Below are 11696 nucleotides of genomic sequence, written 5' to 3'. Positions count from 1 at the left end.
AGGCACAGGCTCCGCCACCAGGACCAGCTCCTTCGCTGGCATGTGCAGGCCATTGAGCGAATCGAGGCATCGATTCGCGAGTGCATCCAGGGGACCTGCAGTGGCGCCAGGAGGCCTGGGTCACCTTCCAGGCCCAGTGCACGCGCATGGCTGACTCCATCGCCACCCTCACTGCTCACATAGCCCATGCCATTCACTATGGCATGGCCTTACCCCATACCCCCGCCATCCCTCCCCTAGCACTGCCCATGCCCCCTCCTGCCCCTGCAATGCCCCCTCCTGCAATGCCCCCTCCTCCTGCCGCCCCTGCAATGCCCCCTCCTACAATGCCCGCTCCTGCCCCTGCAACGCCCCCTCCTGCAATGCCCCCTCCTCCTGTCCATCTCCCTGTGCAGCCTGCCCCGATGCGGCCTGCCCCGCATGTCCAGGTACTCCCCCGCAGGAGCGCTCTCAGGGGCCACCCCTCCCAGGAGTAGCTCCTCCTCCCCCCCTCCCAGGTGAAGGTCTCCTCCTCCTCCCCCTCCCCCTTGTAAATAAAAACAGACATTTTTCAGTTGAGAACAAAACTGTGTTGGTTATTGTGTAACTCGAGGTAACTGTAATAAATGATTTGAGATGCCAATTAGCCAACTAAATTTAAGAGAATTACAAAATGCAGACACCAAATTCTGTATCTATCACCGGTCGTCCCTTTAAGTGGTCATTGGTTTGTGGCGCATAAATAAATACTGACACCTTTAAGTAAAATTTAAACCACAGCTATATTAACCTAGGGTATGTCTACACTACCCCGCTAGTTCGAACTAGGAGGGTAATGTATGCATACCGCACTTGCAAATGAAGCCCGGGATTTGAATTTCCCGGGCTTCATTTGCATAAGCGGGGAGCCGCCATTTTTAAATCCCCGCTGCTTCGAACCCCGTGCAGCGCGGCTACACGGGGCTCGAACTAGGTAGTTCGGACTAGGATTCCTATTCCGAACTACCGGTACACCTCGTCCGAACTACCTAGTCCGAACTACCTAGTTCGAGCCCCGTGTAGCCGCGCTACACGGGGTTCGAAGCAGCGGGGATTTAAAAATGGCGGCTCCCCGCTTATGCAAATGAAGCCCGGGAAATTCAAATCCCGGGCTTCATTTGCAAGTGCGGTATGCCTACATTACCCTCCTAGTTCGAACTAGGGGGGTAGTGTAGACATACCCATAGATAACAAACAAGCAAGAAAGGTTAAAAGACACACACAAATGATAATGTACATAGCCTAGATGCAGGAGACAATTGTAGTGTTGCTGGCAACCTCAATCCTTTGGTCCTTCTGGGTCTCGGGAGAGGAACAGCCAGGAGATCCCTCGAAGACGACTGGAATCGGGTACGCTGACTCGAGCCTTCTGCACAAACCACGAATCCTCTTCCTGTTCTTCGGAACAGCTCGGACAGGTGATGGTGGCCTAAACCCTAGCCTAAACCAAAAGAAAAACCCTAGCTACATCCAACGCACCCAATGAACATTCACGATGACAGCCAATGTGCTTGGAACCGACACTTTACAATTGGGGGGAGGTAAGGGGAGGAGAGGGGAAAGGGGAGGGGATGGGAGGGAGTTGTATGGAGAGACCCAGGCAACCCTACTATGGGGCTTGTGTGAACATGTCCGTCAGGGCCTCTTGGATGCGCACCCCATCCTGGTGCGCCTGGCAGATGGCAGCTGTGCAGGGCTGTTCAAACATCTGTGCCTCGGCTGCCATCCATGCAGGGCCTCCCCACTCCGCTCCACAATGTTGTGGAGCACACAGAACGCGGCCAGTACCTCTGTTGCATTCCGCTCACCCATCTCGAGATGGGTGAGCAAACAACAGAAGCGGGCTTTTAAGTGGCCGAAGGCGAGCTCCACCTGATTTCGGGCCCGGTTGAGGCAGTCATTGAACCGGGCCCGTTTCTGGTCCGGCTGCCCCATGTAGGGCCGCGTTAGTCAGGGCAGCAGGGGGTAGGCCGCGTCCCCGATGACGCAGATGGGCATAGGCACATCCCCAACAGTCAACTCCCACCGGGGAAAGTAGGTGCCTGCCTCCAGCCTGCGAAAGAGTCCAAAGTTGCGGAGGATGTGGGCGTCGTGTGCCCTGCCGGACCAGCCCACGTAGACAACCAAGAAGCGGCCACGGTGGTCCACAAGGGCCTGGAGAACAATAGAGCAGTACCCCTTCCAGTTCGTGAAATGGGCTGCTCGATGCTCTGGGGCCCAGACAGGGATGTGGGTGGCATCCAGGGCTCCCCTGCAGTTGGGGAACCCGAGGGCAGCGAAGCCAGCACCCGTAGCATCCACATCGCGCAGGCGGATCACTCTCAGTAGCAGGACGTCATTGATGGTGTGGACGACCTGCAGAAGGGTGCAGAGAAACACAAGGGAACACATCACATAAGGCAGGGTGAGTGTGCGCTCCCTTGGGCCCCCCCGGCCCCATGATTCCCTCTGTCCTCACCCATGCACACACACACACACACCAGGGCCCCCTTTCCCCACAGCCCCCCTCTCCCACCAGCAGGCCTGTGCAATGGAGGGATGGCCCAAACTGCTGGGTGACCCAGCCTGGAGTCTTGGCTGCCCCTGAGCATGGAGTGCAGCACCCTCCCCCCACCCCACTCTCCACTCCCCCTGGGACTTACCTCCATCACGATGACACCGAGAGTGGATGTTCCCACCCCGAATTGCTGTGCCACCGAGTGGTAGCTGTCCAGGGTGGCCAGCCTTCATAGCGCGATGGTGACCCTCTTGTTTACGGGGATGGGTGCCCACAGCTGGGTGGTGGCTCTCTGGAGCGCAGGGGCGAGCCAGGCACACAGCTCCAGGAAGCTCTGCTTTTGCAAGCGAAAGTTCCAGAGCCATTGCTGGTCACCCCATTGCCCAAGGACCAGCCGGTGCCACCAGTCCGTACTGGTGTCCAATCTCCAGACTGGCCTCTCCACGGTGGGGTGCTGATGCCACAGGAACGCCATGGCCTCCCTGGTGAGGGAGTCGAAGGCAATCTGTGCCTCCTGGTCCTGAAACACGAAGGCACCAGCCTGGAGCACCAGCTGCAGGCACTTGAAAATGGCCGCCAGGGGCCAGAGCAGGCACATGGCCACCCATGGCTCCATGGCAGACAGAGCAGGGCACAAGAAACCAAAACCAGGAAAAAGCAGTAGGGGGCAAAAGGGTGGTGTCCCCAAAAGGCAGAGGGCAACCACCAAACCTGCTATGGCTGTCAGTCCCTGCCAGAGGTCCTAACGCATGGAGCAGGAGACAAACGGCTGTCCAGCGAGACCCCTTTAAGCACGTGTCTGAACAGAGCTCCAGCCCCCACCCCTGGAAAGGGCTGGTGCCCTTTTTCCCTCTTCAAAATGCTTCTGGGCTTCTGCTTTTGCGCAAAAGCGCGGTGCCAATCTAGACGCGCTTTTGCGCAAAAGCGCATTGTTCTAATGCTAACTCTGGGACCAATCTAGACACTCTTTTGCGGAAATACTTTTAACGGAAAATACTTTTCCAGAAAATCATGCCAAAGTAGACGTAGCCTTAGTGTATTCACAAACAGAAGTATTCATCTTGAATCAACTATACGATACACCAGAGCCTAGCTGGGCATAACAGTGATCAGTGTGTCATAACTAAACCTGTCAAACTGTGACTCAGTGTATTGTGACAGGCAAGCTGAGACAGTTGTCATGGGAGAACCATGGGGCCAGTGGTTTTGGTTTTTTTTTCAAGGCTTCAGCATCCATGTGTGATCAAGAGCTCAGTTCCTCTCATGCTGCCCTTGTCTGGGTGCTCATAGCACAGTTAAAAGCTTTTGGAAAAAAATAGCCCCACTTACAAAGATTAAACACTTTTAACAATCCCATGTGTAAGACAAAGGGTAATGCAAATGGAGGTAATGCACAGCAAAGCCTGCCACTAGACTCTCCTCTCCCACTCTTTTTATTACCTTCATTGTAATGTGTTTATGGTTTTATTTCACCAGATCAAATGCTTTTTAAATGTCTCCCTTGTTTTTATACTTTGATATAAGGAGTGCTGTTTTGTTTGTAGCTGCTGCCTGGTAAAAGGTTAGAGGAAAATTAATAAAAGGGGAGAGTAGCAGGTGTCATAAAGCCATCAGATAAGGAAGAGAAAATGCAAACACAACGCTAAGAGGCCCGGATGGATAAGGTTTACACCAGAGAGCAGATGAAAAACACACATTGAGTTTGCAATGCACATTTTTATTGGATATAACCTTAGAAAAACAAAATTAAAAAAAATCCAGAAGGTTCACAGACTGCCCTGCCATGTGTTCCTACCGAAAGTACGAAATCAAAACTATCCTGTAGACTGGTTATTTCATTGTAAACAAAACTGTGCATATACAGGGTTGGGAACCGGTGAACACAGAACCCAACACACGGAGACTGGGACACGTAAGAAAAGATAAAGATGCTCCATGGGATAAAAGAGAGCCTCCCAAGTTTGCTCCCCCATGTACCACAGAGCTGCAAGCTTTCTAAATGTGCTTGCTAAGTATACACTCTCATCTCTGGCTCACTCCCTTCTACCCTCCCCCTTCCCCGTCCCCCCATGCACGATGGAGATAGACTGCAGCATCTCAAACCCACCTAATTCCTGCCTTTGGGAGACTGCTGCTGTTCAGTCACACACCTCCCCCCACTTTCCTCCTGCCCAGCTGTGTCAAAGTATCTAAGCTAGGCAGAAGGAAAGTGGGGGGAAGGTGTTAAACTTATTTTATCTACAAGTTTAACAGTCTTAGCTGGCTGGGTAGGGAACAGAAGGGGGGCCACTTTTGTGGATGCAGACCACATATCTGCACTCAGCCCACCTGAGTTTCAAGTCCATTCTGTTGCTTCTCCTTCTCCCGGAGTGGCCCAGCTCAGCAGACAGTGCAGCTGTTAGTCTTGTTCATGGGAGGTCTGCGTGTGTTCTCCTTTGGGAAGGTCTCCCTCCTCCTGCGCAGCGCAGGGCTGAGCCTGCTGGGCAGGTTGACTTGCCGCAGCAGCTCCCTGAAAACTTCCACCACATTCTCATTTTCTTTGGCCGATGCTTCCAAGAAATGGTTGTTCCAGTCAAGCTCCACCAGCGACATGGCATCCTCAGTTAGCACCTGCCTCTCCCTCCTGGTCTCTGCCTTGTTGCCCACAACCAGGATGGGGGCGGATTTATCTTCCTTCACCTCCAGTATCTCCTCCCGCAGGCTTTTGATGCTCTCGAAGGACTCAGCGTCATCCACCGCGTAGACCAGGGCGAAGGCGTCACTGTTCTGGATGGACAGCTTGCGCATGGCCGGGAAGGAATAGCTTCCACTGGTGTCCAAGATCTCTACCTTAACGATGGCCCCGCTTACTTCATATTCCTTGCTATGCATCTCTTCTACTGTCCGCTGGTGCTCAGGTTCAAAAGTGTCCAGCAGGAAGCGACGGATCAGGGCAGTCTTGCCCACGCCTGCCGCACCCAGAAAGACCAGGCGCACTTGGTTCTTCTCCGTCACTGCCAAGGCCATGGGAGGAAAGTGACAAATCCCAATTTTAGCTGAAGCTTTGAATGCTTTTGGTCTCTGCAACCCAGGGGCTGCAGGACTTTGGCCTCCTCAGCTCACTGCCTGGTAGCTCCCTTGCTTTGCATTGATGAGCTCTGCACACCACTCGCCAGGTTTGCTGCTGCTCTTCAGTCGCATGCAAACTTCTCCCGATTGGATCTGTGTCGTTGCTGTTTCCACACTCCTCCAACCCAGCTCACAGCTCTATTCACACTCCCCTTTACATATTGTCCAATATGCAGCTTGCAATATAAAGGGGAGGGGAGGGGAGGGGAGAAGAGAAAGGTGCTCTGGGCCAGTCCACTGACGTCTGTTCTTGAAAGCCAGCCCCAGCCCTGCATCATTCTCGGTTCGTGCTGCTGTGCTGCTGCTTGTAGCTGTGAGCAGCTGCCTGCCTTTCAGCAGCCGTCCTTGTGCGCTCCTTGGCGATGGAGACTCGGTGAGAACAACACAGCTGTGCCAATAAATGAGATTTCGGATCCCTCAATACTCCTATCTCCTGTTGAGAGCCTGAGTGGAAACAGGCCATGGCTTTATTTGAAATCATCTGCTGAGTTTCTGTGATTTTTTTGCTCTGTGGCTCGTCTGCTGCCAGGTGGTTGTGAAAAAAGGTTAAAAAAAAAAGCCTCTACCTACATCCCTGCCACTTTCTAATGATACAATTTCTGGCTTTAGCCCAGTACTGTTGCTCCTCCACCCCCACTCCTTGCTCCAACACGAACGCATCCCACAGCATGACTCTGTCGAATCCTAGATTCACGCAGCAGAATCCAGCCAGATTTTGACTCGGTGCCCCACATTCCAATGCCCACCTAAAGAGTGGGGGGCAGGGGAAGCATTCTTAATGCTGTAAAACATTCTTGGCTCTGGCACATGAATGAGGCAAAAACCCAGATCCACCTACATTCCTTTGCTCCCCCAAAATATGCCACATGCAGAGGTTTCTGCTGTTCAAAACATTCTGGACACTGATCCATTCCCATACAGGAATATCACAAAATCCGTGTAATATGTGGCTCAAACCCAAAATAATTAACTCCAAATTTGATAGCGTACGTGGCCACTGGAAGTTTAGGCAAACATGTAACTGATTGCACTGGATCAGTACCAGATACATTGGTAGCTGAAGCCAATTTTTCATTCCCAAACTGTCTTAAGGTACCCAATCTTTTCCAGATGGGGACCCATTTTGACAATTCAGGAAGACTTGGTGACCCAAAGCAATTGAAAAATGGGGGGAGGAGAAGAGGCAGAGCCACCTTGGGGAAACACTTGGTGACCCTTTTGAAATGTAATGGCGACCTATATTTGGGTCCCGACCCATAGGTTGGGAAATCCTGGTCTAAATAAACAATTATAGCAGCTCCTACGAAAAATTCAGATACTTTCAAAGTGGAACTGCAGCACTGCGAGTAGGTGTTTCTGGCCCTTTGGGCATTCTGGATCTAGCTTGTTTATTTTCTTTTTATTCCACCACCCTATAATTCTAGCATCTGAATAAAGAAGTGCAACTGTTGTCAATCTTCTGCAAAAATCCCGACCCTGGTGGAGTTTCTAGGACAATGTTTGAATTACAGATGCTGGGCTATAGGCACTTTTTTACAAATGCACATATAAATGCAGATAGATATTCACTCTGGGTATGTCTACACTACCCCCCTAGTTCGAACTAGGGGGGTAATGTATGCATACCGAACTTGCTAATGAAGCCCGGGATTTGAATTTCCCGGGCTTCATTAGCATAAAGCCGGCGCCGCCATTTTTAAAAGCCGGCTAGTGCGAACCCCGTGCCGCGCGGCTACACGCGGCATGGACTAGATAGTTCGGATTAGAACCACGAGGCGTACAGATAGTTCGGATTAGAAGCCTAACCCGAACTATCTAGTCCGTGCCGCTTGTAGCCGCGCGGCACGGGGTTCGCACTAGCCGGCTTTTTAAAATGGCGGCGCCGGCTTTATGCTAATGAAGCCCGGGAAATTCAAATCCCAGGCTTCATTAGCAAGTTCGGTATGCATACATTACCCTCCTAGTTCGAACTAGGGGGGTAGTGTAGACATACCCTCTCTCCTTTTCAATCTGATTGTGCATATCTCTACTGTGCCAAAGAGGCTGAGTATCTTGCCTTCTGTGACTCACAATGCTTATTTACCCGTGCTGGATTTTTCAGGGAACTTAGCCCATCTAGCCCATGCCAAAGAGAAGGCACAAAACACTTGTCATAAAGTTAGGTACCCAATGCTCTCACTTAGACTCTGCTATGTAAAGTTTGGAATTTTTTAGAAAAACTTACAGCACCTTCATGTTTGCTGAATTAAAAAACATTAATAAGGGAAAAGTTTAAATATTTTCCTTCATAATTTCCCTTGTTTGGTTGTATGACATAATGCTGTATATCATAATATAAGACCGGTCATACTGGGTCAGACCAAAGATCCATCTAGGCCAGTATCTTGTCTGCTGACAGTGGCTAATACCAGATGCCCTAGAGGGAGGGAACACAACAGGTAATCCTCTCCTGTCACCCACCTCCAGAGAAACAGAAGCTAGGGACACCATTCCTACCTCTCCTGGTGAATAGCAATTGATGGGCTATCTAGCTCTTTTTTGGACCTTGTTATAGTTCTAGCCTTCACTGCAAGGAGTTCCACAGGTTGACTGTGCGCTGAGTGAAGAAAAACATCCTCTTGTTTGTTTTAAACCTGCTGCCTGTTCATTCCATTTGGTCACCCTTATATTGTGGGAATGAGTGAATGAGGGTATGTCTACACTACCCCGCCAGTTCGAACTAGCGGGGTAATGTAGGCATACCGCACTTGCAAATGAAGCCCGGGATTTGAATTTCCCGGGCTTCATTTGCATAAGCGGGGCTCCGCCATTTTTAAAACCCCGCTCGTTCGAACCCCGTGCCGCGCGGCTACACGCGACACGAACTAGGTAGTTCGAACTAGGCTTTCGAACTCCTCAAGGGCCGCCCCAGGGAAAAAGGGGGGGAAGGGAGGCGAAAGTGCCCTGCACCGGTCTCTCCCGGCCATACTACACGCCACCCGGGGGGGTTGCTTCCGGGAGTGGGGCACGGGGCACTGCCAGGGCACGAACACTCCCAGCCACCCGGGCGCCCCACTGATTCGTGCTTTGCTGTGTCTCTCCGCAGGTGGTCAAGGCCATCAACCGGGTGCTGCTCCGCAGGGTGGTCCGCTTCGCCGACCTGGACATTGTCATCCGGGGCTTCAGCGTCCTCAGCTTCCCCAAATACGGGGGGGCCATCGACAGGAAGCACATCCCCATCCGTGCCCCGGAACACCAGGCCTCCCGGTACGTCAACCGCAAGGGGTACTTCTCCGTGATCCTGCAGGCCGTGTGTGACCACCGGGGATAGTTCACGGACATTAATGTGGGCTTGTCCGGCAAGGCACACGACACCCGGGTGTACCGCAACTCCTCCGTGTGCCAGAGGCTGCAGGCTGGGACCTTCTTCCCCGACTGCCACATCAGGGTTGGGGACGTGGACATGCCCGTCTGCCTGGTGGGGGATGCCGCCTACCCCCTACAGCCGTGGCTGATGAAGCCCTACACGGGGCACCTCAATCCATCCCGCCAGGCCTTCAATGCCAGGCTGACCAGGGCCCGCATCGTGGTGGAGGGGGCCTTTGGGCGACTGAAAGCCTGCTTTCGATGCCTCCTCACCCGTCTGGACCTCGCCGAGCACAATATACCACCTGTAGTGGCAGCATGTTCTGTGCTGCACAATTTGTGTGAGAGAAAGGGGGAGGCTTTCCTGCCAGCCTGGATGGCTGAGGCTGACCGCATGGCTGACCACTATGCTCAGCCCCGCACCGCCGCTGTCTGGAAAGCCCAGCGGGGGGCCGTCCGGATCCGGGAAGCCCTGCGGGAGAGCTTCCTAGAGGAGGAGGAGGAAGACTGAACTCTCCCTTGCATGCCCCACTGGGTCCTTCTTCCACCCTCGCCACCTTCCCCTTTCCCCTTCCTAACCACCCTTCCTAATGTCAAATAAAGACACCTGTTTTGGCAAACAACATCTCTTTTTATTTAACATAAGTGGGGTGGGGGGACCGAGGAGTGAGGGTGGGAGAGGGGAGGGGGAAACCTGGGATGAGGGAGCTGGAAGGGGGTGGAAGGGAAAGGAAAGCTCAGGGGTGGGGGTCCGGCTGCCTCTCCCATCTTGCAACACAGGCTGGCAGCCATGCGGCCGTAGACGGCCGCGTTCCTGTGGCTAGTGCGGAGGTCGTGGACATTGGAGGTTTCCCCCCAAACCTGGATGAGGTCCACGATCTCCGCACTAGACCACGCGGGTGCCCTCCTCTTGCGGCCCCGTGCAGGCTCCTGGGAGCCGCCAGGCTGGTCCCGGGAAGAGGGGGAGGGCTGGGGGGCATCGGGTGGCTGGTTCATGGGGTCTCAGGTGCAGGGTCTGCTGGCACGGTGCTGGCAGCCTTGCAACTGGCATAAACACTGTAGCCAGCCCGTGGCCCTTTAAGGGCTCCGGGGCCAAGAGGGGGGCAGTAGAGTTTGCCTGGTGTTGGCCAGAGTGGCCAGCAGGGCAAGCTGGGAAGGGCTAGCCTCCCACTAGTTTGAACTAAAGGGCTACACAGCCCTTAGTTCGAACTAGTAAGTTCGAACTAGGCTTAGTCCTCGTAGAATGAGGTTTACCTAGTTCGAACTAGCGGAGCGCTAGTGTAGCGCCTATCAAAGTTAATTCGAACTAACGTCCGTTAGTTCAAATTAACTTTGTAGTTAATACCCTCAGACATACCCTCAGACTTGGCTGTGGTTCTTTCAAAATAATTCTAATTTCTATGCACTATTTCAATTTTTGTTAAATCAGCATTTTTTATGTCAATTGTGGTTATGTGATGTCCATGGAGCCTACTCTTGGAGGAAGTGTGAGCTTGATGGAGGCATGAGGTGACATTTTTGGGAAATTATACATGATTCATCTGGAGAAATCATCTACATTCTGGTCATAAGTGAAATTAATGTGGTAGCCTTTTTTATGTACAATGCAGTACATAAAATCCAACTGGTGCTATCTGGGTGCATGCAGGCAGAGTTGACAACAGGTGGAGGAGGAATGAAACAAGAATAAATGTTTCACATGGCCGGGAATATGTAACAATGCAATACATTGACCGCTGGTATTTAACAAAAAAAAAATGTTACAGGGACTAAAACAAGGAAAGAGGCTTCATGGGAAAAAATCTCCCCTGTGCCATTTTACACTCCAAGGTTCTTCCAGAATTATGTTTCACATTGTCTCCTTTTTATTTCCCGCATCAGTGCTGTCATGGTTACTAGAAGTTTAAAAACTTTTCCAAAGCAACGGAGGATGGGTGTAGCCAAGTTAGTCTGTACAGCATAAACTTAAAAACAACCAACAGTCTGGTAGCACTTTAAAGACTAACACACTATGTAGATGGTATCAAGAGCGTTCCTGGACACAGTCCACTTCTTCAGATGTCTGGCTTCTTAACAAGATGAAGTAATCTTGTTACGTGATGAGCAATGACCATTTCCAGCAAGAGAACAAAAGGCAAAAAAAAAAATGTGAGTATGTGGCTAAGCAAAAAGGAAGAAACTTGGGTAGGGAAGAGAGATTAGTATTTCCTTGTTTGGCCAAGACTGGTTTCTATAATTGAGTGGCTTAACAAGCCACTCAATTAAAGAACTAAGTAACAATTCTTTCATGTTATATCGAGCTAAAAAATTAATCTGTAACAATTTGTGCCAAGGCCTACCTAATGTCAGGTGCATGATATGATCTCATTTTGCTTATTGTTTAAACTAAACACTATCCCACAGAGGAATCTACAAAGCCACAGCTGACATCTCTCCCTGTCTCAATCTAGGACTTGTTCTTAGTTCCTCCAAAAATTAGAGTACAAATGGGTCAAGAATACATTTCAGGGAGTAATTTCATAGAATCATAGAACCATAGAGCTGGAAGAGACCTCAGAAGGTCATCAAGTCCAGCCCCCTGTTCTAAGCAGGACCAATCCCAACTAAATCAACCCAGGCAGGGCTTTGTCAAGTGATGACTTAAACACCTCTAGAGATGGCTACACCACTGCTTCCCTAGGTAACCCATTACAGTACTTCGCCACTCTTCTAGTGAAATAGTTTTTCC

The 11696-nt window shown here is 51.5% G+C and overlaps 1 pseudogene; it reads right to left on the bottom strand.

The window, feature by feature from the left end:
- Positions 1-3763: 3763 nt before the first annotated feature.
- On the bottom strand, positions 3764-5930 carry LOC102461315 (GTP-binding protein Rhes pseudogene; annotated as a pseudogene).
- Positions 5931-11696: the final 5766 nt, after the last annotated feature.

Source organism: Pelodiscus sinensis, chromosome 20, assembly GCF_052426305.1.
Source record: "Pelodiscus sinensis isolate ZL-2025 chromosome 20, ASM5242630v1, whole genome shotgun sequence".
NCBI classification, from domain to species: Eukaryota; Metazoa; Chordata; order Testudines; family Trionychidae; genus Pelodiscus; species Pelodiscus sinensis.
This window is presented reverse-complemented; position numbering and strand designations above follow the sequence as displayed.